The sequence below is a fragment of the Mastigoproctus giganteus genome, chromosome 1 (assembly GCF_048544385.1).
Source record: "Mastigoproctus giganteus isolate SK-2022 chromosome 1, ASM4854438v1, whole genome shotgun sequence".
NCBI lineage: Eukaryota > Metazoa > Arthropoda > Arachnida > Uropygi > Thelyphonidae > Mastigoproctus > Mastigoproctus giganteus.
The window spans coordinates 221,311,085-221,336,164 of record NC_143575.1 but is presented as its reverse complement, the minus strand read 5'-3'; the positions used below and the strand labels follow the sequence as shown (position 1 = coordinate 221,336,164).

General features: G+C 39.4%; 1 protein-coding gene across 1 annotated transcript in view; it reads right to left on the bottom strand.

The window, feature by feature from the left end:
- Nucleotides 1-25,080, bottom strand: part of Usp32 (Ubiquitin specific protease 32) — an 837,997-nt gene that overhangs the window by 224,194 nt on the left and 588,723 nt on the right. The gene's annotated exons all lie outside the window — the stretch shown is intronic.

Genomic DNA, 25,080 nt, shown 5'->3' with positions numbered 1-25,080 from the left:
ATATTCCTCGTCGATATCTTGGTCCTGAACAGTCTGCAGAAGCTCAAACTTGTTCTTAAGTTCCAGTACATACTGCTTTTTCTCCTCCTCTGTTATCTCAAAGACCTTTGTATTATTTACTCGAGTCAGTTTTTTCCTTTCCTTTCCTACATCTTACCATTCTGTGATCACTTCCAACATTTACCTTATTCAGGACGGTAACATCATTCACAATATATCTTCTGTTAGTGAGGATGAAGTCGATTTCATTAGTTGTTAATCCATTTGGACTCTTACATGTCCACTTTCTGTTCACCCTTTTCTTGAAAAAAGTGTTCATTACTGACAGTCCTTGAGATTCTGCAAATTCCACAAGTCTTTCACCTCTTTTATTTCTTTCACCAATTCCAAAATTTCCTATAGTTCCTCTTTCTGCGCTGTTTTGCCTTTTTCCAACCTTAGCATTGAAGTCCCCCATAATAATAGTGTAGTGGGTTTTCTGCTCATCTAGAAGACTCAATTTCGGTGTACATTTCTTCAACCTCTTCATCATCATGGCTCGATGTTGGTGCATAAATCATTACAATCTTTAGCTTGTACCTTTTAGAAATCTTGAATATTAGTCTTGACACCCTTGGTGATGTACTTTTGAATTCCAAAATGTTGTTTTTAAAATCTTTATGGACCAGAAACCCAACTCCACCTTCACTCCTTTCACTGTTTCCATTGGTGTACAACAGATTTCCACTTGATAAACTTATAAGTGATTCATTTCTTCTTCTTGTTTCAGCCAAACCGATGATATTCCAAATTCACATTTTCTAATTCCTTTTCCAGCTCTAATATCCTGTCTTCACTGATGAGTGATCGTACGTTATAACAGGGCAAGTTCAGTTTCCGTGCATGGCAGCCTGGTCGTACCCAGAGATTCTTAGCACCTTCTGCTTCCACTCTGATCCTCTCGCTGCCGTAAGAGGGAGAGTGAAAGCTGCTGGGGACTGAGGGCCATTTGTATTGTTGTGCTCTCATATGCTGGACGGTTTGGTCTTCAAGACGCCTGGTCATCACGCTGACCAGGCGTCTTGAAGAGAACCACTCTACACGTTCGTTGCCACCTAAGTGACGTAACAGGGCTTACCATCATGAGTGGATTTTAGGGAGGTAGGCCAACCGGACTTCTCCTAAATCTTCTGTAATAGAGAATCCATCAGTGTTTTAGGCTGAGTGTCTGATAACACACAGGATACCTGTTCCCCTCTAAGCCCCTTAGAGGATAAATCTTTAAATATATAAAACATGACAAGTGAGAATGAAGAAATATATAAACAAGAACACAATACAACTAAAGATATAATAAGGAAGGCTAAAGCAGAGTCATGGGATAGATTTATAAGCACAATAGAACATGATGTTCATGGAAGACAATTTGGCATATAAAATGATGAAACATTTGAATAGCACAGAGAAAGACACTTCAAGAATAAATATAATTAGCATTAGCATTAGCAGAGGCATTTGATGCAAGAAAGCAAGCTTATGCAGCATCAGCCAAAAAAAAAAAAAAAAAACAACCCAATTCCACTTCACCCCTCTGTTGGTTCAAAATACCTGTCCAGCTGAGCCTTAAACTTATTTAGGCTATCAACCTCCACCACAAGGGATGGAAGTCTGTTCCACCAACCAACCACCCGCTGGCTAAAGGCAAATTTCCGCACGTCTATCCTACATCTTTCTTTTCTCAATTTGAATTTATGCCCTCTCAGGTGATTTTTCTGAGCTAGAGGAAGAATCCCATCAGCATTGAGCATGCTTAAACCATTCAAGGCTTTATACACCTCTATCAGATCACCTCGCTGGTGCCTAGTCTCCAGACACTGTAATTTGCAAAACTTAAGCCTTTCTTTGTAAGAGCACCCCTTTGTTCCATTCACTAATCTTGTTGCCCTTCTCTGTACTCGTTCCAGCAGCTCTACATCCTTCTTGAAATGAGGCCTCCAGACCTGTATAAAGTACTCTAGGTGTGGCCTGACCATCGCCTTATACAATGGAATAATCACCTCCTTATCCCTGCTGGAAAAATTCCTGTATATCATTGACAATACTCCATGAGCTACTCTTGCAGCCCGTCTGCACTGCTCAGAGAACTACATATCTGCCTGCACAACCACCCCCAAGTCCCTTTCATTCTCTACCACTGTCAGTGTAGTACCACAGAGTTGATACGTTGCTCTGGGGTTGCTGTTTCCCATGTGTAGTACTTTACATTTGTCAACGTTAAACTTCATTTGCCACCTCTCAGCCCATCTGCTCAACCTTTCCAGATCCTGTTGCAGCAGCATAGTGTCAGTAGTGTCCTTGACAACCCTGCCAACCTTTGTATCGTCCGCAAACTTGGACATTAAGCTTGATATACCATCATCAATATCATTTATAAATACAGAAAACAATAATGGACCCAACACTGAGCCCCGAGGGACTCCACTAATAACATCAGTCCACGATTAGAGCAGTGTCCATTGATTACCACTCTCTGTCTTCTCCCCCTCAACCACCCCTTTATCCATAGCAGCAATTTGCCTCCAATGTCACACTGCTCCAATTTGTGTAGCAGTCTTCCATGTGCAACAGTATCAAAAGCCTTTCTAAGATCCAAGTATATAATATCAAAGTTATTCCCTGCATCCAGTTCTTTTGTGACTGCATCATAGTATCCAATCAAGTTGGTCAGGCAAGACTTCCCCTTAACAAAACCATGCTGTCTCTGAGCTATAACTGAAGTCTTGTCTAAATGATCCTGCAGTGCTTCTTTAATCAGTGCCTCCATTAATTTTCCTGGAACAGAAGTTAAGCTCACAGGTCTATAATTACTTGTATCAGCCTTTGATCCTCCTTTGTGAATTGGTGTCACATTTGCACATTTCCAGTCTATGGGTACCTCCCCTGAGTCCAAGGAAGCTCTCATAATTATGGCTAAGGGTTTGCTTACTTCCTTTGCTGCCTCCTTTAATATAACTGGATAGATCCCATCCACCCAGGGTGCCTTTCTTGTGTTTATCTGCAACAGTTTCTCCTCCACTTTACTCCCAGTTATTTCAAGATTCTGTAGCTTACTGCTAGAGTTGAATACACCTCTAGCATTCCCCTCGCTGAATAACTCCTCATGTGTGAATGTTGATGCAAAATATTCATTTAGTTTGTTAGCTACCTGAGCAGGATCATCAACAGTTGACCCATCAATATCAAGTGGACCAATCTGATTCATCCCCTTCCTTCTAGAGTTTACATAAGTAAAGAACTCTTTGCTGTTTTTCTTTGCATCCCTTGCCAAAGATTTCTCGTAATCTGCCTTCGCCTGCCTAACCTCCTTTGTAACTTGGTTGCATATCAACTTGTATCTATCATAGGCTTCTGCGTCATGTGTTAATTTGTATGTATCCCATGCATTTTTCTTCTCTGCCATATGCCTCATTAGTTCATCTGACATCCATTTTGGCCTAAACCTTGAACAATATTTCTTAGTTGGTATGTAAAGCCTAGTAGCTTCCAAGATAAGTTCTTTGAATGCTTCCCATTTTGAATTTGCTGTTAGTAACATCATAAGTTGGTCCCACTGTATAGAATTTAAATACTGTCTCAGTCCATCATAGTCGCCTTTACGGAAGCAATAACCCTTCCCTTTACCCCTAATGGTAGTTACCTCTTTGAGTAAATCCCACTTCAGCACACTGTGATCACTGCCACCTAGTGGTTCATTTATCTGCAGATTCTTAATGCATGAAGAATCACTGCTGATAATCAAATCAAGAGTATTACTCCCTCTAGTTGCCTCCCGAACATGCTGATGTAGAAAACAATCATCCAATAAATCCACAAAAGCCCTGCTAGTGTGTGAGTAACCAGCCCCCAAATTCCAGTCAATATCTGGGAAATTAAAATCTCCCATTATAAGACTCTCTGGTTTACTGGCCCACTCTATTTCCCTGTACAGTTCCTTATTATACTCATCAGAGTCATTAGGCCTATAGCACACTCCTACTCTCAATTTTGATCTCCCAATGTTTATGTCACACCAAACTGACTCAACACTGCACTGTCCAGCGATGTCGAGTGGCTTCACTTCCTTGGTTTTTATGTGTTTCTTAACTAATAGCATAACCCCTCCCCCCTTCCTATCCTGTCTATCCTTTCTGTAGACGTTGTACTCCCCAAATTGCAGTTCTGCATCCCTTATATCTGTGTGACACCACGTCTCTGATATCCCAACAATATCTGCCTTCGATGTTTTGAGCAATACCTCAAATTCATCAAATTTATTTACTAAACTCCTAGCATTGGTGTACACGCAAGTATACCTGCACCTGTTTCTATTCTTAGCTACCCTAACACAACCCATGTGTTTTCTTGTACCGCAATGGCTACCAGCAGTCTCCGAAATACTATGCATCTTGTTTTCCAGGCTTCTGCTCATTCTAATAGAAGCAGTGCAAGAATCTCTTTCACCTCTGCCAGTGGCTACTGTCAATCTATTGGTCTTTGTCTCCCCCCAAGCTAGCAGTTTTCCGACCCGCCTAACACTGCCTCGATAGCATCAGCAAATATTCTTGCACCCTTTCTATTTAAGTGTATCCCATCCCTGTAGAAGCAATCTCTCCTGTTAACAAGTACAGTCCAGGCTGAAAAAAATTCTACCCCTTGAGCCTTGCACAATCTTTCCAGGGCCGAATTGATCGACAAGGCTCTCATCATATACTCCCTCCTATCTTGTCTGCGCAGTATTGCAGACACTTTCAAATTCAACCCTAATTCTCGGCTTTTGTTCAACAGTGACCTGTACTTGTTAAGTAATTCTGCCGGTCTCCTACTCTTAATATTATTAGTGCCAACATGTACAACTATATCACCTTTTGTGCCCTTAAAAGATGATATTCCCTCTACAACGTCATCAACCTTTGCCCCTGGCAGACATACCCTGGTCCTGTTCCACCTATCTTTTTTACAAAGCATGTTCCCCGTTTCCCTGACAATAGAGTCACCAACAACTACTAGTTCCTTCGGGACCAGCGCATTCTGCCTTGGGGGTTGTCTCTGTGTCACGCGATGCCCAAGTGCAAGCTCTGGCGTTGATGTGGGCAGCTGAGAGCTTGATGGGCCCCTCAATTTAGTTTCTTCGAGGGCATCCACCCTGTCCTTCAAGCTCTCATATAGGCCCACAAGAACGCCGAGTTGTTGCCTGATAACGATACACTCCTTGCATCGCGCACACACAAAGACATCCCCCTTGGCAGTATCATGTCCCGTACCCGATTGCTCTGCAAACATCAAGCAAACAGTGCATTTTATAAGGCTGTGAGTCAGAGGACAACTGCCCCCCTCAGTTCTGCTCTGAGCTACAGCACTTCCATTAGCTTGAGCCTTTTGCTTTGCTGCTCTGGTCTGAGTCATGATTCTATTAATTTATTAATTAATTATAATTACTTATGTTATGTTATTAATTATATTAAATATAATTAATTATATTACGTTTGTAATCTAAGTTGTTATATGTATTTATTTAAACGTACAATTTAACTGCTAACGAAGTTCAACTAACGTTATCTAGTACGGTATATAACTATCGTATCACAAAGGCGGGAAAAGTTACGAACGGTAGTTACGAACACGTGGAAACCCTTACCGATACTTTTATGCAATTACAAGGCCGAGTAAAGAATAAAGAATAAAGGAAGAACAATGGAAAAAGACCCAACATATCAAACAGAAGAGATACAGTTAGACCCAGTTAGTGACATAGATCTGATAACAAAGGAAGAATTGGAAAAGGCATTGAAAGCTACAAAAAATAGGAAAGCAGTAGGAATGGATGGTATAAATGCAGAACTGGTCAAGTATGGAGGAAGTTTTTTTAAAAAACGGGATACTAAATTTATTTAATAAATGTTGGGAACAATATAAAATACCAGAAGAATGGAAGATAGCAAAAATTATTTCAATATTTAAAAAAGGAATAGAAATGATACAAAGAATTATAGAGGGATTAGCATACCAAATACAGTATATAAAATGTATAGCAAAATAATAAATAATAGAATTAAAATTATCTCTGGTGAAATATTAATAGAAGAACAGGCAGGATTCAGAAAAGGAAGATCACGTACAGATAATATATTTATATTAAAACAAATAATAGAAAAATGAAGAGTTTAATTTAGAAACACATTTAGCATTTATAGATTATGAAAAAGCATTTTATCGGGTAAACAGGTGAAAACTACGGGACATATTGAGTAATAAAGGATACCCAAAGCATCTTACAAAAATAATATAGAGTTTATATCAAGGAACAAAAATAGTAATAAATACAGGTAATAAATTAACAGACGAAAGTATAATAAATCAAGGAGTTAGACAGGGATGTAGCTTGTCACCAACACTGTTTAACATATATATCGAGGATATGATATGTAAATGGAAAGAAGAAATTAATACAGGTATATATTTAAATACAAAGAATAGGATTAATACACTGTTATTTGCAGATGATCAAGTAATTATTCAAGATAGTGAAGATAATTTACAAAGAGCAGTATTTAAATTAAACCAAATAACAGAAGAATATAAAGTTAAAATATCAATGATGAAAACTAGAACAGGGCTTTTAAAGGGAAAAATACGGTGAGAACAAAAATAGTTATAGACAAAATATTAGAACAAGTAAAACATTTTAAATATCTAGGATGTGATATAACATATGATGTCGAAGAAGATATGAATCAGAAATTGGCAAAATTTCAAAATATATGTGGAACAATAAAAAGAACTCTGGCTAAGAAAACAAGGAAAGAAACACAATTTAAATTTTACAAAGTAATGGCAATACCAACACTTCTTTATGGTTCTAAAACATGGATACCAAAACAAAGAGACAATAAAATACAAGCTACAGAAATGAAATTTTTAAGATATGTTAAGGGATGTACAAAATTAGATAAAATAGCAAATGCAAATATTAGAAAGGAATTAAAGATTTACTCAATCAATGGAACAATTATAGAATATAGACAAAGATGGAAAGAACATGTAGAAAGAATGGAAAATAATAGATTCCCTAATTAGCATATACATATAGAGCAAAAGGGAAAAGAGACAGAGGAAGACCAAAGAAAAGATGGGCAGACCTCTTCGAGATTGGAACAGGTGGATTGCCTAATCCATGAAGAAAGATAAGATATATGGGATGGATGGATGGGATCTGTCCAGTTATATTAAGGGAGGCAGCAAAGGAAGTAGATAACCCTTAGCTATAATTATGAGAGCATCCTTGAATTTAGGGATGGTCTCCACAGACTGGAGATGTGCAAATGCAGTGCTCCCCAAAATCTTGAAAGCTAGATTCCCGACAAACTGATTATATTTAAAAAATAAACAAAGTTAGAGTCCATATCTCAGAAACTGTTTGCGATAAAAAAATGTTTGTCATGTAATCAAAATGGCTGCTAAAAACATTAAAATTTTATTTGAACACAGAACATGTACATTGCAGTGAACAGTATATGATAATTAACATTTTATGTCATATTAATAAATAAACAACACACTTTATATACAGGTAACCCTCCATATAACACGGGACTAAGAACCAGTACAAAAAGGGGGTTACATTGCAAAAGCTAACAAAAATATGCCAATTTTTTAATAAATATTGGAAACTTAATTTTTATAGTAGTAACTTAAATAGTAATAACTGAACAAACATCTTACCTTACAACCGTGATACTTATATGTGAGATAATGTATGTTCATTAAAAATTTTCTTCCTCTTCATCACTGCTAAGCACAATCTCTTCTACACAATCTAGATTTTGTGTACCTTCTGCACTCTTTATAAGTCATGAACTGCACTCTTCGAAGTCACAATTATTTTTATGGTCTCAAACAAGCACAAGTTCAATAGTACAGAACCTAACCCAGGGATCTCCCAACAAAATACAGTGGATACGTGAAAATCGGAAGAATATTTTCCAGTTAGCAAAATAAAAATAAATTTATGTTTACATACATAGCTTAATTAATACGTACTATGATATGTACATACTACAGTAAACCCTCGATTTAATGGACTAATAGGAGAAAAGGGGTGTCCGTTAATGCCGAAAGTCAGTTAAATCAAATGTGACCTGGGGGAGGGGGGGCATTTTTTATTGTTCTTAATGAAAAAAAAAAAAAAAAAAAGCTTTAATACAATATACAGTACCGTACAATATAAAATTATGCTGCAATTTGGCCTTTGATTTACGGATATTAGAAACAGTTTGATTTTTATGCTGTAAATTTCACAAACATGCTACTGAGATGCCTTGTTCTAATTTCTGTACCACATTTAAGTTCACACACTTCCTTTTAACTCCTCTATCACTAGATGCTGTTTTAAACTGCAAGGATTGCAAAATTATTTAATAAATAGTCACAATTCAGAAATCACAGAAACACTCTGTATACAACCTGACCGCATGGCAGCTTGAGGCAGACTGAGACCGAAACAAAGCAAGTCAGTAGACCTGCAGTTTAGTGTCCCATGTCATGTTCAGCTTGTAAGTCACCACCTGCTCTTATCTGTTATCTGGGAAAACAGCTATTTGAACACATTTTCAGAAAGAATAAAATACAATTTCCTGAATTTGATTCCAATAATGGAAATAGCTAATTATTATTAATTTTTAATTAATAATAACACTGAAGTTTTGTATAACCTGAAAAAAATAATATGGTAGAGATTAATATGTACATTACTGTATTATTATTTGTCCGGTCAGTTAAATCGTGGGTTTACTGTAATTGATATTTCTGTTCACAGACTTTTTTTTTTTGGTTGTAAAATTTAAAACAGTAAAAATTATAAGCAATTAATAACAAAGAACACGACATGCATAAGTTGTAACAAACACGATACAGAGTAATGAGTTTATGAAAATTTGTCTTTTATATGATTGAATATTTCATGAAAGGGAAAACACATTTCACTATAATAACATGAAAATTCATAGAATTCCAGCAATCGGTACCATAGCAAATGCAAGGAGATTGAGTTTACTACCTGTTTATAATTGATTACACTAACAGAAAAGACCAATAAAATGGAAACTGCAAATTGTTTTTTTATTGTTTTATGGTAGTGACCTCCAGAAATGTGCTTTAGAAAAATACCATGAAGGCAATAACGACTAGCGAGTCAACAGAGGGATTCACAAAAAGGAATAGAAATGTTGAAAATAACATCTAACATAATAGCAGGGTTTTCCTGCTATTATGTTAGATGGAAAAAACTCAAAAATACCATGTTATGGAAATTTCAAGCAATTCTAAAACCGCATCAGAGCGAAACCTTGTTGTAGAAGTACAGTGTTGTGCAAGGTTTGCTGCAATTTATCAATTGTGTTAGAGCGAAACCATGTTGTAGAAGTACTATGTTATGTGGGGGTTGTCTATATATATATATATATATATATATGCCAGTCTGCCATTAATTTCATATAACTTAATTTCAGACAACTTATTATAATTTAACTTATATCAACTTAAATTCAACTTAATTTAAACCTATGATTCAATACTATATTTAGAGAATCATAAAAATGGTTAAGCTGGCATATAACTAGCAGAAACAGTTAGTTTTGATTGTTATTGATGGCATATATTGAGAGGCACTAGCCCTATGAAGACGTACCTTTCGATGTAAGCCTTATTCAATAATAACTGATAAAATTTTGTATTTTCGGTATTTTTGGGTTTTTTAGATTTTGAATTTTATATTTGTATTTGGTAAATATGGAATTATGATTATTATTAACTTTGCTTTATATAGAGGCTGATAGGGTCCTTTGTATGTTGCAGATATTCACTGCCAATTCTGTTTTTGAATTTTAATTGTACCTTTTTATGCCATAACTATTGATTTAAATTTTGATTTGTGTGTGTATATACACACATAACACACACATACATACATACACTTTGTAGGCCCTCCTTTTGTCCTCAGTACAGCAGCTATCCGACATGGCATGGCCAACTAAGCTATTTGTAATGCGGTCAGCAATGCATATAGCTTGGTATGGAGGTGATTGGTGTATCCAGACACTTGATATGCCTTTCCATATTGTTTCACAAGTGCTCTATGGGATGATTCGAAGTGGAGTTCAGAGGCCAATCGATATGCTGGAAGCCAGAACTGTGTTCCTTAAACCATTCCTGCACAACAAGTACCCGATTGCTCGGCGCATTGTCATCTTGGAAGGCACCATTGCCATTCGGGAAAAAGTGTAACACAGCAGACGATAGTGGAGACCACTGGGAGAGGGTGCTGACCAAGTACTGGCCACATGCATAGTTTTTGTGCTCCATTATTTGTTGTGCCATTTACTGGTTTCAAGTGTAACATTTTGATCTATTTTGTGTCCATCAAGTTCCTCTTCTCAAGATGTGTCCATGGATATCAACTTCGTGAAGATCGGCCAAGATAATCGAAAGTTATGGTCATTTTTATTAGCATTGATCTCACCGGATCACAACGTGATTTTGCATTGTATATTGTTATATTGTCAATTTTGTTAAAGTGAATAGTACCACAAATATTGCCTAAATATTGATGATAGTAATCATCGGGAACAGTAATTGAACAATTGTACAGCCACATATAACTTTCATGATGAATTTTTGATATTTTGCTAGCTTTCCTTGTTTGACTTTAGTATGCTGCTTAATAAACAAAGGCCTTTGTTCTCAGTGTACACCTCGCGGTCAAGCCCTGTTTGAGTGACCGTTAGCGTAGGTTGGTAGCTATGTACCTCAAGATATATCCAGAATATTTATTAGTACTAAATTTATTTGATTTAAAATATGATAAATAGAAGTTATTAATTTCATTACATTTAAGATATTGAGAACATATAAATATATAATAATATGCGTGGTGCCGTGCTCCCAATGGCTCCCCAGGACGAACACTAAACCAAGCTCATCATCCGGTATTCTTGATATCTAGGGGTTAAGACTTTCCCCCCTCCCACTCGTAAAACTAAACTAAACACTGTACCCCAGCAGCAAAGCAACTCAGCAACTGCCCTTCAGAACCTTTCATCCCACGGATTCTCATCCCGTAGATTTTCATTCTCCTGCAAAAAATTATTTTGGCACCATTATCCAATTCTGGGAACACCAACGTGCAGGAAGTGATCGACGAGACGAGGACTGCACCAGCCCCGAAAAAGAAGTGGAAGAAGCTGGACACGCCCAAACCTGACAGAGAAACGCGAAGCCAGAGTGCTCAGCTAAAGGACACCCGGGAGGATTCCATCCCACAAATTGATTTGACTGTGGAGAAAAAACAACCAGAGGCCTCTGCCCACTTGGACCCCTCCTGGCCAGAGGGCACATTGTTGGAAAAAACTCAAATCCTGCATACCGCCCTTGAGGATCTCATGAAAGATTCTAACAACCGGATAACCACTGGTGTTAGGGGACAGACTATTTCCCTCTGGACAAAATTGGAGACAACTCTCTACCAGACAAACCTAAAATATGGAACTTCTGTGAAATTGGAGGCACACCTAGATGGTGGGGCAAACAAAATGCAACAGCACGCCACATCTTATGCACAAGCGCTGAGGACGTCAGCCGGTGAATCAACAATAAAAAGCAGTGTACCTGCTATAAAGAAAAAGACCTTGCCAAAACAACCACACCTGGTGGTACTGCGACCAACAACCATTGAAGAAAATCAAACAAGCGAACAACTAAAGATGCAAATCATGACCAGCCTAAAAGAGGAATTCAAGACAACCAGAATAAAGTCGGTCAGGAAAACTAGAAATGTCGGGGTACTGATAGAGACAGAAACAAGGGAGGAAGTGCAAAAAATTATCACTAATACCAAAATCACTGAGTTGGGGCTCACAGCAACTACCCCTAAAAGAAAAGGGTCATATTTCATATTACCTTTATCCAGGTCATATCACCCCTCAATGTAATATGACCTGGATAAAGACCTGACTTGGAGCCCAACTAACAGAGGAAATCTATCAAAGAAACCTGATGTCTGCTCTCCCAGAACACAGAAGGGACGAACTTCTGACACCAAAATATTCAACCAAGTCCAAGGATGGCACTCAACGAAACTGGATAATTGAACTTGTGCCTGTAGTATGGGAAGTATTAAACACCCATAACAGAGTATATGTAAATTGGGGCAGCCACCTTTTCCATGAACATGTGGCTGTACTCAAATGCTTCAGGTGCTGTAAATATGGGCATACAACTCACATCTGCACCCAGGCTGACCCACATGCGGCCACTGCTTGGCAAAAGGCCACACTTACAGGGATTGCCCAAACAAGAGTGCTGACCCAATCTGCACCAACTGAAAGAGTCTGAAGCTGGACTGCACCAATCCAGCTTCAGGGATAACAAGTGCCCCACCTACCTGAAGGTTAAGAGCTTGTTCCAATCCAGGCTGGATTATGGGGACGCACCTTAGAGGATACAATACTACAGAGGTAAAATTTCTGCAGATCAATGCACAGAGAACCAGAGCAGTAGCGATACAACCATATCAAGGTTGAAGAGGAGAATGTAGACATCATGAAATACAAGAGCCATACTCACACATGAGAATAGTCAGGGGATACCCCCTGACCTATAAGATAGTACAATTCGAGGACGGCACCCCATGGGCTGTAATCACGGTCAGAAATCTGGATATTACTGTGACCAAAATCACACAGCCTGGGCTGCATGTGCCCACCTCACCACAGCTCTGGGGGCATTTTATGTTACTGCCCTCTACTGTTGCCCGGGCGAAGACATAACCTTCACCACAAGATACCTCCAACTGGCTGCTGACACCCTTCCTAATGCTAAAATTATAGTCGGTGCAGACGTGAACTGCCAGTCATCAATATGGCATAGTCACACGCCAGACAGACATGGCACCAAAAATGGAACTATATTGGAAGAGTTCCTTGCAAATTCAACGTTGACAGTGTTAAACCAACCAAACAATCTGCCCACATTCAGTAATACACTGTGGGAGGCCACCATAGATGTCTCCTTGGCTTCCAGGAACATCGCTAATAATACTACCGACTGGTCCGTCCAAGATGCCTGGACAACGTCCGATCATTGAGCCATTGCGTTCCAACAACAACAGATCGCTGACTAGGGTACCTGCAGCGAGACAAACCACTCACAGATACTCCATATCCAAAGCAAACTGAGAACTCTTCCAAAGTACCTTAAAAACCAGCATACAACAGAGACAAAGGGAGCTTGAGCGCCTCGGAGACCCAGATCACCTCCAAAGCAAGATAACAGAGATCATAAAGCACACAAACGACATCGCTATTAAAAATAAAAATCCAACCCCTGGGGCTGTGCCCTGGTGGAACCTAGAAATGGAATGACTCCAGAAAGAAACACAAACCAGAAGAAAGGTCTTTCAACAGGCCAGGCACTCCTGGCCGACGGCGGAGGTCGAAGTACTCCGACAACGCTACAAAGCAGCAAGGAACATTTACACAGCCCAAATCAGAAGCTGTAAACAGCAATCTTGGGAGTGCCTGGTCTCCACTATGGGAAATGAGAACCCCTGGGGAATCATCTACAAACTGACCATGAATAAACTCCCTTGGGGGGAACTTATTACAACAGAGACAGAGGGAGCTTGAGCGCCTCGGAGACCCAGATCACCTCCAAAGCAAGATAACAGAGATCATAAAGCACACAAACGACATCGCTATTAAAAATAAAAATCCAACCCCTGGGGCTGTGCCCCGGTGGAACCTAGAAATGGAATGACTCCAGAAAGAAACACAAACCAGAAGAAAGGTCTTTCAGCAGGCCAGGCACTCCTGGCCGACGGCGGAGGTCGAAGTACTCCGACAACGCTACAAAGCAGCAAGGAACATTTACACAGCCCAAATCAGAAGCTGTAAACAGCAATCTTGGGAGTGCCTGGTCTCCACTATGGGAAATGAGAACCCCTGGGGAATCATCTACAAACTGACCATGAATAACTCCCTTGGGGGGAACTTATTGCTGCCACCATACTGACCCAAAGAGGCATGTCCACAACCTGGGAGCAGACCATTTCCAACATCCTGGACACAGTCGTCCACCCGGCTATACAACCAGAGACAACAGAGCAGATCCAAAACTCTGCTTAGAAAATGAAAGCTATCAAACAGCAACGACAGAACCTCACTTCACCGTGGAAGAGCTCAACAGTGCTGCCACCCTCATTAGGGGAAATAAATGCCCTGGACCTGACCTTTTGGAGCCTGAAATCATCAAAAAATAGAGTGTGCCCCAAACCTCTTGCTCAACCTCTTCAACCTCTGTCTTCACTGTGGCACCTTCCGGACCTCGTGGAAGAAAGCAAACGTCAAACTAATCCTGAAAAATCCGACCAAACCACCACACCTTCCAGAGTCGTACAGACCGATCGCACTTCTCACAGTTGCAAGTAAACTACTCGAACGCCTCCTCTATGGACGAATACAGCAATATTATGACAGGGCTGGCCTGGCTTCACCCAACCAATTTGGCTTCAGGCGGGGTCGCTCAGCCGTGGACGCCTTAACACACCTACAAGAACAAGCAAGAAGATGCGCCAAGAAGTATTTCCTCGTGATTGCCATGGACTTTGCTGGGGTGTTGGACACACTTTGGTGGCCGAGTGTCTTGGCAAGGCTTCGGGTTGCTGGGATCCCAGGCAGCCTCTACAGCGTCATCAAGAGCTACCTCACAAACAGATCCATCAGGATTGTTGCTCCCTATGGGACCCTCTCCAAGAATGCATTTCGCGGCTGTCCACAGGGTTCGGTCCTTGGACCACTACTGTGGAACATAGTAATGGACTCCTTCCTAGCCATACACCTTGATGAGGTAAAATCACAAGCCTTTGCTGACGACCTCTTACTAACAGTGTCAGCGGACTTAAGGGCACAACTGGAGACATTGGCAAACCGGGCTCTGTCCACCCTTCAGAAATGGGCAAAGCAAAATCAACTTAGAATATCCCCTGCAAAGACAAACTCCATTCTGCTCAAGGGTTGCCTCAACCTCAGGCGGCCTCCACAAATCAAGATTTACCAGAAAACAATTAAATTCTCAAAGCCGCTAAAGTACCTAGGTATGATTCTAGATCTGAATCTATCATTTCAGGACCACCTGAAATACTTGCGCCCAAAAGTCAGATGGTACACTGCATTGGTTGCCAGAGTCACTCATAGAGACTGGGGCCTAGACAGATGGGTGCTACATCTTTTCTACAAAACCATCTTCACCCCAACAGTCACGTATGCACCTGGCGCATGGTATCACAAAGTCACAACTGTTGTCAATAAATGAATCATTGACTCGAGCTTGCAGCACAATGAGCACACATGCCCTGCAAGTCCTTGCTGGTGTCCGTCCACTGGACTTAGAGATCATTCAACGGGGCCTCACGCACCACCTGGACAAGGGTATCCCACAAACATGTTTGGGATTCACCACCGACATCATCAACAGCAAGACTATGGAAAAGAAGAAGCTGCATGCTCACCTTCTGCAGGTGTGGCAGGATAGCTAGGCCACCTCGCAAAAAGGCGAAATCAGCAGAAAGTTTCTGCCCAATATTGGCCGGGTTTTTCCGAACTTCCCACACTGGTTTTCCCCGGGCCTACAAGTAACATGGAGCTCTGAATGCAAAGCTATCCCTACATGGAATACAGGAAGATCCCGCCTGCACCTGCAGGGGGCTGGAGAGCTGGCAGCACCCCATGCACGATTGCCAGCTCTATGACACCTCCGCAGTGCATTCATCACCAAAATATAGTATCTATCAGGAGCATCACATCTTGGACACCAGGGAAGAATATCAGGCTTTCTCCAGCTATGCACTGGCCCTATTCACAAGACGGAGAGCTCTTATCACAGCGAACCGCAACCAACCGCTGAAACAATAAGAAAAAGGAACAAACCCCGAAGGAAATCGTCCTGTGGAAGATGCGTGGAAACCAATGACCTCTGATAATCAAGGCACTAAACCCTCAAGTGGATGTAAAGTCGAATCAATGAGAAATGACTCTAAACAACATTGATGCAAACACCACACGGATGGGAAATGAAACAAGAAAGACCCCACAAATGCCAACAAGCAAATCCAGACCTTTTGACTGCAGAGCGGACGGGAACCACCCCATGAACGATCAAGCTTTGGTCCGACCGCTCCTGGGAACGGACTAGGACCACCAGCAGCTCTGCTGCCAAATGCTATATGGCAAGCTGAATGGGTACCCTCACCCAATTCACCTTAAATTCCCTATCTCTGGTGGGAGGGAGAGGAGACATGCTGTTTCCTCCCTCCCTCCCTCCCCACCCATCTCTTCGCCTGGTGAGGCATGGGCCTGCCTCACTGACCACCTGGGGTCGCCTTCTCTATCGTCCCTATGCTTCTGCCTTTCATCTCCCCCAGTCTTCAGCCTCTTCCCCCACTCTACCTGTATACCTTATCCATGGCAGGGGGAGATAACTCTTCTTCGTCTCCCCCACCCGCCATCCAAACTTCCGTATGGTGTGGCATGGGCATGCCATACTGCCTAGCAGGGGTCATCTCCTTTATTGATCCCTTACTTCTATTTCTGCTCCCCAGCCTTCAACCTCCCCTCCCTCCCACTTTTATCTTTCATCTAACATATAGCCCACACGTCTAAATTTAATAACAACAAAATTCTGCCCGACCTATTAGGCCTTTTAACACATCTCTTTAGCGTTCAACCCCAACCAGTGATTTGCTAACAGCAATCTTATTAAGAATTAACGTCAAACGTGTATATATATATATATATATATATATATATATATATATATATATATATATATATACACAGTAAACCCCCGCTATTCGTGGGGGTTACGTTCCTGAGAAATGTCGCGAATACCGAAAACGCGAATACTGAGTTATGGCTCCCATAGTAATAAAGGGGTTCCGTTCCCAAGTATGTAATATATAAGAAAAACTAGTCTAAAATTTTGTCTATGTATGTATTATACGTACCTTCATAATATGACTATGTACATAGACAGTACATAGTGAAATGCAAGCATATGGCATCGAAATGAAAATAAGAAACAATTTAATAATAAATATAATATTCATTAGAAATTTCAAACAAATCTTTCAAACCAGCGCCTTTGCTAGCTAAAAAACTTATCCCGCCAGTGCTATCACCAGTTTCGCTAAAGTGTTGATAAAGGAGTTTTGCTTTTTCACGAATGATGAGTGAAGTTAACAGAATTTTATTTTGAGTTCGGTCTTCTATCCAAAATTTTATTTTGAGTTCGGTCTTTAAAGCTTTTTCCATTTTTTCTAATTTATCATCACGGGTTACAGAGCAAATTTTTGAAGCAATTAGCACGTTTTCACGGACACTACGGCGGATTTTTTCATTGATCGTACCCTTGACTCATTGATTTTATAATGTTTTGCCACTGAGGAGACACTTTCACCATTAGAAATTTTGTCTAATAACTCAATTTTATTTGCCAATGTCATCACCTTCTTTGATCTTTTCACATTTCCCTTGTTATTCGCAGCCATATTTTTGTATGGGTTAGAAAGAACTTGTCCACAATAAAGTCGCTTTCTTCCGTTAACACACTCGAAAAAGTCTGTTTTACACTGCAAAACGGTAGATTTATCATTTTTGTAAGCATATCAATTTATAAATTGATAAATTTATTCAATTTATAAGCATATAAATTAAAAGCAATAATGACGAAACCTTCCATGACAAGCGCATAACACATACTGAACAAGGATTAGCGAGAAACATCCACGCTCGCAATTTTCTCCCCCCTCTCCCCCACCCACTGAGCGCTGTTTTGACCGGGAAAGATAATTTTAGGCACGCCCATGTTTTTTATGTGGAAAAATATTCACGGCGCTTTAAATTACACATTTTTTTAGTTTCATTTTATATTAAATCAACGATCGCGAATACAGATACCGCAAATAGCGGGGGTTTACTGTATATATATATATATTTTTTTAGGTCCTAGCCACTGAAATCCCAGGAAACTAGGTGGCAGGACCTGCCGGAGCAACTTGTCATGATTCTGGACACACCCGGCTAGCCTCCATGTGGAGAGGTATGGGGAATGTCGGGCCCCACAAGGGCCAGGCGGCCAATAAGCCTGACAAACAATGGGCACAACACATCACACTGCACAGACATGGCCCACACACTTTCAAGTCTCTGGCTTGACAGTGTACTGTCCTCGATACAGCGAACACACGCGGGGATGGGGAAATCCCAGGTGCCATCTGACACGAACATACCTTATATAGTGGAGACCACTGATACATTGTTCCATGCACCAGAGGTACAAAAGTTCCTGCCGGTAAAACATGCACCACACCATACAACCACCTCCACCAGCCTGCACTTTTGATACCATGCATGATGGATCAAGAGCCTCATGTGGTTGACGCCATATCGGTACACAACCATTCATGATGTGGAGTAAATAACGTGACTTATCCGATCAGCACACCTTCTTCCAGTCTTCTAATATCCAACTTGCATGATCTTTGCAGAGGCGAGTCTTTTGTGCCAATGAACCTTGGTTAGGAGAGTATGCTGTAGGGGGTCATCTGTTGGTATAGTCCATATGTGCGACGCATGGTCATGCCAGATATTGTTCTCGGTTGGCCCATGTTGTATTGTGTAGTCAACTCTTCAACAGTGCTGCAACTGTTTGAGTTGTTGGACCCGGCTCTCACCTCTAACATCAACCTTTCGCTGACCACTGCAGTTTTGCTGTCGAGTCATTGTTTGACCATTTTAACACCAGTCCTGGTACACTTTAACTACAGCGGCTCTTGAACACCCCACCAGTTTAGCCGTTTGGGAAATTGAGGCACCAGCTCGTCGAGCACCCACAATCTGTCCTTTATTAAAGTCTGATAAATCTTTCCTTTTACTCATCACGTTGGGAATTCTACTCCCTACTGAACCACTGACACCTTATCTATGCTATGCAGGTCGACTAACTGCGCACTCTTGTACCTCACGTGGTCAACGGGTCACATTCAGTTTTCATAGGGTGGTCATAATTCAGTGATCACTCAGTGTCTGTGTGTGTGTATGTATATATATATATGCATAAAATAAAATATTTATAAAGATACCTTGTGTGCAATACCGCATCACAGATCTATTTTCACTATTGTTCACAACTATCATTATTCTTGTTTCCCTCTCAACTGCTGCCTTCTTGCACTTTGGACAGGATTCACCACGAAGTGTGCATTCAGCCTGGTTATCGACCTGTTGCAGTTCTTTCTGAATTCCTTGATGATTCTATATATGCCAATATGTGCTCGTCCAACTACACACTCCCATCTTCTATGCCAAGTCTCAAAACTGTTTTGGGTGTGTGGAATTCCCAGTTGAATGAAATTGTATACGGACCATTATGTTGGTGGAAAAAAATTGTGGAGCACGAATTATCGTACCATTATGCATATACAGTCTAATTCTTCCATATATATAATTGTCTTCAAACCACTCTATCACATTTCCCTCAGTAAATGTGGCTTCAGAACATTAAATGCTTGAAGTATCAGAAGGAATAAATGACAAGGCACATAAATGGCAAAGCAACAAACAAAATTCTTCATCGGTGCAGTACTGAGATGACAGTCCATTTGCTTGAATTTTTCTCCAAACACATTGTCCCAGGTGGGGAAAAAAAAAAAAAAAAACTGGTCTTATTAGACACGTTAAGGGACTCAACCTTTGGAGGCATTTATTGCAGTTAATTCCACGTCAATTAATATGGCCTGTGGTCTCAATTTAATTTCATTTTCTTCAGCAAAGTCAATCATATCTTGAAAATGTTTATAATTTTCTTTATTCTTACTCATCATTAAGATGATACAAAGGTTGGCAGGGTTGTTAATGACAGTAATGGCAGTGTGCTACTGCAACAGGATCTAGAAAATTTGAGCAGATGGTCTTAGAAGTGGCAAGATTTGTCAATGTTAAAAGTTTAACATTGACAAATGCAAAGTACTATATATGGGTAGAAGTAACACAGAAATGTGCCAACTGTGAGGTACTACACTTAGGGTGGTAGAAAATGAAAAAGATCTGGGAGTAATTGTGCAGTCGGATATGAAGTTTCCTGAGCAATGCAGACAGTCTGCCAGAGCAGATCATGGGATATTGTCATGATATACAAGAATTTTGCTAGTAGGGATAAGGAGGTGATTATCCCTTTGTATAAGGCAATGGTCAGGCCATGCCTTGAGTACTGCATACAGGTCTGGAGGCTTCATTTTAGGAAGGATGTAGAGTTGCTTGAGCATGTACAGAGAATGGCAACAAGATTGGTGAGGGGATGAAGGGGTCCTCTTACCATGAAAGGCTTAAGTTCTGCAAATTGCAGTGGCTAGAGACTAGGCACCTGTGAGGTGATCTGATTGAGGTGTATAAGGCCTTGAATGGGTTGAGCATGCTGAATTCTGATGGGATTCTTCCACTTGCTCAGATTAAAAATCTGAGGGGGCATAAATTCAAATTGAGGAAAGAGTTGTAGAATAGATGTACAGAAATTTGCCTTTAGTCAGCGGGTGGTTAATTGCTGGAACAAACTTCCATCTGTCATTGTGGAAGTTGATGGCTTCAATAAATTCAAGGAGGAACTGGACAAACTTTTAGAAGGAATGGGTGTGTGAAATTGTATTTATTTATTTATTTATTTATTTATTTTGGATGATGCTACATAGCTTCATACGCTTGCTTTCTCTGCATCACATGCCTCCATTACTACTACTATTAACACAAACTAAGGGAAGAATTTGATAATTTTCATTACCGATAAGTGCATGTATTCTATATAATTGATGAAAAATTGTGGGTACGGTTTTAAATGCACCATCCATAATCCAATATTCAGGTGTTGATAGGCGTCGAATTTTTACTTTTGTTGTAAATAGAAGAATTCTTTCCTCTCCACACTGCAGAATCTTTAACAAGAAATCCCATTTTCTTATTATTATTATAAGAAGAAAATGGGATATTTTCCCCATTACCCCTTTCAAAATATCCTGCTGGCACCCAGCTCAGGAAAGCTTTTTATACTGTGCCACATAAAAGACTACCGTACAAATTGGAGCAGTATGGCATTAGGGGAAGGTGCCTATGGATAAAGGGATGGTTGAATGGGAAAACACAGAGTAGTGATCAATGGACACTGCTCTTCATGAACTAACATTATTAGTGAAGTCCCCAGGGTTCAGTGTTGGGTCCATTGTTGTTTTCTGTATTTATCAATGATACTGATGAAGGTATATCAGGCTTAATATCCAAGTTTGCAGATAATACAAAAGTTGGCAGGGTTGTTAATGACAGTATGCTACTGCAACAGGATCTAGAAAAGTTGGGCAGATGGGTTGAGAAGTTGCAACTGAAGTTTAACATTGACAAATGCAAAGTACTACATATGGGTTGCCGTAACCCCTGAGTAATGTATCAATTGTGCAGGGTAGTGGAGAATGAAAAAGACCTGGAGGTAACTGTGCAGTCAGATATGAAGTTTTCTGAACAATGCAGACAGGCTACCAGAGCAACTCATGGGGTCTTGTCAATGATATACAGGAATTTTGCTAACAGGGATAAGGAGGTGATTATCCCTTTGTATAAGGCAATAGTCAGTCCACACCTTGTGTACTGCATACAGGTCCTTAGGCCTAATTTTAGAAAGGATGTAGAGCTGCTGGAACGAGTACAGTGAAGGGAACAAAGGGGTGCTCTTACCAAGAAATGCTTAAGTTTTGCAAATTGTAGAGTCTGTAGACTAGGCACCTGCGAGATGATTTGATCGAGGTGTATAAGATTTTGAATAGTTTGAGTAAGCTCAATGCTGATGGGACTCTTCCTCTTGCTCAGATTACACACTTGAGCGGGCATAAATTCGAACTGAAGAAAGACAGTTGCAGAGTAGATAAGCTAAAATTTGCCTTTAGCTAGTGAGCCACTTGCTGATTGCTAGAACAAAGTTTCATCTGTCATTGTGGAAGTTGACAGCTTGAAATGGGATTTTTTTGGCTGATGCTGTATAAGCTCTTGCATCATATGCTAATGTTAAATGTTGACAATGTGTTTGCTCAACCAGGAGTGCCATTATTTACCTGTGGTTCTGCCTCCCCCCACTTTTAACTCTACACGTGTCTTTGTACAATACACAGTTTCAAAAATGGGATATTTACAACTCTCCCTACCTCTATTAATATTAGGCATAGTATTTCACACAAGTTATGCTTCAAGTCAATAGCCACTACATATAGTGGCCACTACATGGTCAATTTGGTGTTATTAGTATAAAGTTAGTTAATTGACAAACAGACAGCACTAACACTGTTCTTCAAGCTGTCTTTCAGTCTTCTCTTAGCCTTATGAAAAGAACTGGCATTGGAGTTGGGAAAACTACTTTATAATTAGGGCCACTTTTCATTAAATCAGGGATCGAATTTAGTTTTAATACAGGTTGGATGTATTTAACTACCTGGAAGCTGTATGTATCTGATATCAGATCCATGCAGTACACTGGAAATAATCTGTCATAAACCCAAATCAAAACAGAAGCAAAAGCTTCAATATACAGTAGAAGCCCTCTTATCTGATATAATCATGACTGGCAGTTGGTTGGTTAACTGAAACATTCAGTTAAAGCCGGGAATCATAAAAATAGTATATATATATATATATATATATATATATATATAAATATATATGCGTTAAGAATTTTATTTTCACTTAAAAATACATAACGTGTACATAAAATCTGTAATTTTTGTCATTTAGATGATGAAATGTAACGTTTTATTTTTATTTTTTAGTTACATACCTCACTATGTGTGTTGACTAAAATTTCTCTGCAAAAGTTATGTAACTAAATCAGATTGTTCTTCAATATAATGTAAAGCTGTAACTAGGCTGTTTGTGGCTGCTGTATGAAAAATTTTTGGCTCTGGATTTGATTCACTTTCTTGTTCTTTATATTTAAATCCATCAGGTTCTGTCATTTATGATTTCTGCATCACATCCATTATTTTATTTTCCAACAAATCATCACCACTTGTTGGAAAACACTGTGGAATCCAATGTCTTTTGCTGTAAATTTGAAACCTTCAATTTGATCAAAATCAGTTAGAAACTATGCTCTTATTTATCTTCTTGTAGTTCGGAACTTTCATTAGCATTGCTAACTACATGCTAAAGTTTTCTCTAAAATTTAGAGAATGTTGAACTTTTAATGGCCTTTAATGTTGATAACTTTTAACAATTTTATAAGACCTATTTGTACCTTCGATTTTTTCCAAATAGTTAACTTAAAAACTTGAACATCAAAGGGTTGTAGAATGCCTCTTTAGACCTTCTACCCTTTGATCCATAGGCTTGATCACCGATGTTGCATTAGGAGGTAAAAACATGGCCTTTATATCCCTTCTTTAGGGTCCTCACAAATGGGATGTGATGAAGTGTTATCCAGAAAGAGAAGAGCCCTTTTGGTAATTTGGTTTTCTTCAATTTCTCTGCAGAAGGTACAATTCACGAAAAACCATTCTTTGAATAATGCAGAGTTCATCCATGATTACTTTTTTTGAGTGATAGTAAACTGTTAAAGACAAACAATTCATTTTTTTTAAAACAATGAAAAGTGGCAATTTGTATGGACAAAACAGGTCTATAATTAGACCTGTTTTGTTCATATTATAGAGTTTCGCTCAAATTTATTTTTCTCTGTTGATAAATGACCTGGAACTTTCTGTAAAATTTTGAGAAACATGCTGATCAACAAATAATCTTACTCTGCTAATACTCATATATGAATATCATGACATTTTTCTAATGTCCAAGTCACCCATAACTTGCTGAAAAACTTTCTGCATAATTTTTTGAAGTATGACCAAGGTCTTTTCTTTGGTTCTGCTTTTATGGATCAGCATTAGAATTCCATATCAGCTTTCCTTCAAAATGACAGCCATAATGCATTATTCAATATCTCTAATTTCAATTTCTTTAAAATGGACTGAGAATTTAATTACTCCTGTGAAACAAAGTGCAAAATCTTTCTAGAATTTTTACATATTTTTTTGCAATCTTTTACAGCTGTCTCACTTACACCGAATTCCGCAACAATTTTTTTACTCACTTTTATCGAGTCTGATGCAAAAGTTGTTGCACAACATACAGCAGACCTCTAGGAAAGCATACTAACTCAATTAACATGTGCTTCACAGGCCTACTCCCTGCAATCATACCGGACTAGCATCCATAGCAGTATGCTGTAGGCATTAGACGGGATGTTTTAAAGAGGGAAGGGAAAGTATCAATCTGCAGGTAGTTCAGCAGAGATCAATTAAGAAGACTTCTTACTATAAGTGCATTTGGGATACTAAGATGAGAATTTTGTAGCAATTTAATATACTCAGCTTTGTTCTGTTCTAATATCTGCTATCTTGAATTTTGTTCTTGTGAACTTCTACAATATGGAAGGTTCTATTTGTTAATATTCATAAAACAATATCCTTATGCAATGGTGGTTGAGAAGATGTGTAATTGGCAAAATGACTGCACTCATGGATTTCTAGAATCCATGAGTGTAGTCAGCAATTAATTTCAGGTCTGCCCATGTATTGTACACTGTGAAATGAAAGAAATATTAAAAAAATGGGGGAATATTCAGTGTTCTAACAAAGATTTAACTTAATCTAAATTAACAACATTATGCAATAGCATACCCAAATCTCGGGTGAGTGCTAATATTTCCAATTTAATTATGGAGGATTTTGAAGAAAGAAAATTATACATTTTTATGGAAGTGTTTCATTTGTGTTGTATTTATAGTAGTTCCTGGAAGGCTCAAGTGTGACTCTCTTGATTATTTAAACAACCTATCTCCAGTGCACATTTATTTATTTATTTATTATTTTTCTTAAAGGTGACAGGGTACGTACACACTGATCTTTCACAAAAGGAGATGAACTTTATAAAAGGA